General features: G+C 42.4%; 1 protein-coding gene across 3 annotated transcripts in view; it reads right to left on the bottom strand.

The window, feature by feature from the left end:
• Positions 1-5145, bottom strand: part of LOC119457448 (pyruvate carboxylase, mitochondrial) — a 48088-nt gene extending 42943 nt beyond the window's left edge. Inside the window, exon 1 of one of the 3 annotated variants that reach the window (XM_037719004.2) lies at positions 4856-5145. The gene's annotated coding sequence lies outside the window, so the exon portion shown is untranslated. Of the gene's footprint in view, positions 1-3974; positions 4114-4855 lie in introns of those variants that run through there. The other 2 variants (XM_049670091.1, XM_037719005.2) reach the window with 2 other exon arrangements.
• Positions 5146-5349: the final 204 nt, after the last annotated feature.

Below are 5349 nucleotides of genomic sequence, written 5' to 3' on the forward strand. Positions count from 1 at the left end.
TCGAGTATGTACCGACTAGCCCAAGTCTCTACGGTCTTGCCATTTTCGACATTGTTAGGAGAGAGGCGGGCGAGAGCCCAGAGAGGGTCCACGACACAGGCGGTAGAGGTCGGCAGGGCTGCACGCATTTGCCGCAGTGGGAGAGTGGACACACACACGCACAATTATAGGGTGCCTCGATGCCCTCCTCGCCCACCGCTAGTCGCATTTGCTCTCCGCGTTTGCATTCGCTCCCCGTGAAATCGCGCGTCCCTCGCCCTCGCACACTTTCACTCGCACATACACCATACGGCCAATGAAAGTTTTTTCTATTGCCGAACGCGACCATTGAAAAGTCAGCCCTTAGCAGCTTCACTGTAAAAAAATTAAAGAAAAAAAAAACAACTTTTTATCTCAATTAACTATGTTCACATGAAATTCATATGAGCCCCTTGGCATATGTATGAAATAAGTTTGACACCATGAGTAGATGTCATTAGTTTTGGTAGAGCAATCTGCAATAGACACTCCTAGGGTAGTAAAAATCAAAAGTTAGTCATGGTTGTTAGCTATTCGAGGAACAGTACACATCATAATGCGACATATAAAATACCCACTTACTACACATAATGACAGTTTGAATTGGTTTCTGTTAGCTAATAAAATCATGTTGATTATCTACTTGCACATAAAACTGAGGTGCATCCTATATAACCTGCAACAAATGATTGCACTTGCAATTAATTATGTTTAGTGAACTGCAGCTTAGACAAAATTACCAGTGTCTACTTTCCTAGAACCTCAACTTATACTAAACAATGTGCACACATTAAGCTGTCTGATTGAATGACTATTCCAATTATCAAAAAATTAATTTCAGTGATTCTGAAGTTGAGACATGCCAGCTGCAAGCCTGCTCTGTCATCCAGACAAACACCGACAATGTCAAGGGGATGTACTAGCTCTCCTGTCGGATATCTTCATCATTGTCTGATAAGACCTTAACAAATACTTGACATGGATTTTTTTATCAGTATTTGGCATCCGACATCAGCAGACGAGAGACTGCACAATGTGGTGTTTTCTTGCAACGATGTCTAGACCAACAGCGGATCTCTATCTCCATGATATCAGTCTTGGCTTCTTCAGCGAGAGACAGCAAACACGCAACCAGGATCTTGTCGCTACGGCGACGGAGCATCCTGTATGGTTAGGGGTTTAGTAAGGAGTGCCCTGCATGAACAAACTCTATTATATATATCTAACATGACAAAAATGTATAATTGTTTAGAGATGGTTCCAGAAACCTGGTGATAAATGTTTTCCTGAGAAAACTGCTCAAGATGGAAAATTAAAAGCCATTTTCAAGAATCATGGCAGTACATACACTTATGCACATGGTAGCATAAGCATAAACCGCACACAAGCAAACTCAGCTTTTTGTGTGTGTGTGTGTGCGTGTGTAATGTGTTGGGAAAGAAGAGACAAACCCTCTGATGGATATTGGTTAAGCAGTATGCAGTACACAAATTTGCCTGAAATACTTCCAAACAAGCTGAATTGAAGCAGTGCTTAGAACGTGGGTCACTGACACATGCAGCGAACAGCCGCATTCTCAACACTTCCAGAGAGATTAGATACGTTTGGCAACAGAGCTTGTGCAAGGGCAAATGACCTTTCAGTGCGAGATGCGAATAGCTTTTTTTTTTTTTCCTCTTAGATGCCCGAAACATTAACAAAAACTAAGCATATTAGATGGTCGCAGTGGCCACAGCTACCAGTCATTAACAGACACACACCCATGTAACTAGCAACATAGAGGCTTTTGGAGCTCCTATTCAGGTGATATTGGGTTATATGCACTACGTAAACTTTATAATCCTTTATCAATTTCAGAATATAAAATTAATACAACAATGACTAGTTTTATAGATTAAAGTTTCGTTTAATAGGACACAACCTTATGGAGAGAATTCACAGCTGATAAGCTACGTTTTGAATGCCTTGAAGATATGATTTCAAAACAAGTTCTAAATGTACTCAAGTTATCCTTATTTCATGGCCAATTCTTGTTTATATGCATTATCTCTTGCATTCTTTATTCATTAAAAAAGACTGTGGTCACATTGGACCAAGCAGGTGGGATTTTACACATAACAAATACAAAAATAAAGGTGCATGTTATACAAGACACAATCCAACTCGGTAGTACAAGTTAAAAAAAGAAGCAGTAGACAAAAACGTGCTGCAGCAAAACAGTGAAAGAGCACAGGTATTTCTTAACAAGTATCTCAGTAGTTACGAACTTCTGTTAGATTAAAAATCAAGCTGAGGAACAACAAATATGATGAAAATGTAAAGAATACATAATAAAATGTGTGCACTGTACAACAGCAGCAACACTAAAATATAACAATAAATAAACAAGTCAGCGCCTAGTCGTAGTAGAAAAACTTGGAATGTTATGCATATGCTCTCACAAAAGCAAAATGAAAACAGTGAAGATGCATATATGTTAGAAATGCGGAATATAAGGCTTGCTCAAAATCAGTTTCAGCATCTAATGCAACAATATATCACTTGAAGGAGTTCCATTTGCTCATTTTATGTGGAGAAAACGAAATTTTGAAGAGAGCAATGGAGTGCATGCTTTTCATGGGAGGAGATAGTGAGCACGACGATAACACAGGGTGTGCAATTTAGTCAATGAAATTTTAAAGAACCATTGCAAATCGAATACAATAATTTGAACCTAGCCAGCCTTCTTCACAATTCTAATGTAAAATTATTGTTTTGAGGCACGTGAGTGGAAGGTGAATTGCTTTTTTAATATTTATTGAAAGTGAAACGAATTGTACACCATTGAACTATTTGAAGTCTGACTTTCTTGCAGAAAAGGTCCCATACCACAGTCACCTACTCCTGTTTAGGTAAAACGCAAGTCTTTCGTACCATCTACTGCTAATCTGCAGAGTCCTTGGACATATCACCCATCTTCACAGAAAGTGCCCTCTGGATGCATGCGGCTTTATCGGAATGCAACATCAGCTAAACATTATCTTCTAGGTGCGGTGAGCACATGTGGGAGTGATATGCGCTGTGCATAAGCCCTTGACACAGCTAGGTTACCTCTTTTACTAGATCATGCTTGGTAACCACTGAAAACAATGTTTGGCATAACCTAACATTTAATAATGATTTCTACATATAAATTTGATTATGACTTTTTGCTCATACGTTGAGTCTGAAAAAAAAAAATATGATGATCATATACGGCACTATGTATGACTGATTTCCTGGAGATCTGCGCAAGATATTCTTCACGTACAGCTTTCTATATATGGAAGACAAATTGCCAGCAAAAATTTAAGCCACCCGAACATTTACGATGCTAGAAAAATGCTGCGAAAACTTAATGCATTGAAGTATTAGCTGGATAAAATAGTGTTCGCCCTTTCTTGGTTACAAAATGTGGTGGCAAAAACAATTTCCTCTAATATATATTAAGCAATAACCTACATCTCCTGCTCTGAACTCGCCCGTGGATTTAATTATATTCGGCAACAGCTTCATACTTGACAGCCCATTCAATTCGCTTAATTTTGAGAACGAAATGAAATATATTACGTGATCAAAAAGATGACTTTTTTAACGTTTAGCGCGGAAAGGCACGCGCGCTGGTTTAGCTTCGACTTTCCTCAAAGAGTCGGTCCGTTCGCATTCCCGGGGATTACGCAACTGCCATTATATTGGCCGAAAAGAATTAAACGAGCTCGATTTTATCCCCAATGGCCATACGTGTCCTCTGCGCACCGAAATACATGTATGCGTAGTATATATATACCTTTTTACAGGCACCGCGCCAAGCTGACACTGACCATCACAAGGCGCGGCTACATAGGCGTGGAATAACTGACGGGAAAAGGCGGAAACAAAAAAAGGAAACGCACAAATGTCGGTTGCACGCGCGCACGCAATTGCGATCGGAGTCTCACCTGTCGAAAGCCCACAGGCAGCGCGCCGCGAACGACTACGAAGTACGTACGATCTAGCGCACGGAAACTTGGACGCAGAGGGCAACCCGAGACTGCGCGGAGAGGGCGATGACAGTGCGTTCGAGCTTTGATGGCTTGATTCCTCGCGCGCCGTGATAAAAGGGAGAGGGGGAGAGGGAGAGAGAAAGCGATATAATACCGCGGCCGGACACAACTGGAAATGCTGCCGTCACGACGTCGCGACGAAACCTGCTCCTGCTGTATAGTTTGGAGTACACATTAGCACGTGTCAGGGTCACCAGACCCCGGTCAAAATGTCTCCTGCACGTCTAGCCCGTCACGGCGGATAAATATATCCGGTACGGTGGGCGCGAGCCATGGATTTGCACAAAACTTCGCCCGGCTGACCGAGGTGCAGAACGTTACAGAGGGCTTTCATTGTTAAAAAAAAGGGGGAAAAGAAAGAAAAAAAAAAAAAACACGAAAAGGTAGTAATTAGACGCGAAGCTACAGTATGCGGTTTTTCTGTCCAACGCCCATAAATAATTTCCTCAAGATGCTAGCGGCGAAGCGAGGACGTAAACACCGATAACCGCAACTGCGTGACCTTGGTGCCATCATAACAGAGCGCCAAACATGCCCGCTCCGCGCAGACGCCAGCTGAATTTTTCACCAGCACGCGTGACTGCGGAGAACGAAACCAGGCGAAACTCAATACCCATGTTGCGCTTCGGTAAAGTACCGGTTTAAATTGAAGTCTCAAATGCACTGACAAAATATATCTTGTTCTCATGCATTGCTTCGCGGAGACTGGCAGCTGATATATACGACTAAGACGGGGATGTCCCGCTGTCGGTAGGAAAGTAAAAGCGTTTATTTACCTGAGGAAAAAAAACAAGCAGAACCGACGTCCCCTCTCCGATGCTCGACGCCGTCGCCGCCTCGGTTGAGCCTTTGGTGCAGTCTTCCGCGACGCTCTCAAATCTCGTTCACGTCATTGCTGAAGTCCTCGTAACGTTTCTGACGTCCTGACAGGACGCGAAACCAACTTGCAAACCGCGAAGCCGAGGGCACAGATAATTTTTTTTCTTCTTTTGCTATCGTTACCTAGATTCAGCGCGCGTGTACTACGATCTCGCAGACGACGCAGACCCAGACTAGACGGCGGCATCGGCAGCGTGACGTAAAAGGCGCTTGACGCGCGATTGGTCGATAAATAACCGCTCGATGTTTGATATTGAGCCGCTTGTTTTACATTTAAACTATTTTATTTTGCCTCTTTTAAAATTCTTGATTGAGTTGGTTTACATAGGTGTACTATACTTAACTTTAAGTATGAAATGTATTATTATTTAAAGGGCGCAGATGGCGCGGC

Source organism: Dermacentor silvarum, chromosome 7, assembly GCF_013339745.2.
Source record: "Dermacentor silvarum isolate Dsil-2018 chromosome 7, BIME_Dsil_1.4, whole genome shotgun sequence".
NCBI lineage: Eukaryota > Metazoa > Arthropoda > Arachnida > Ixodida > Ixodidae > Dermacentor > Dermacentor silvarum.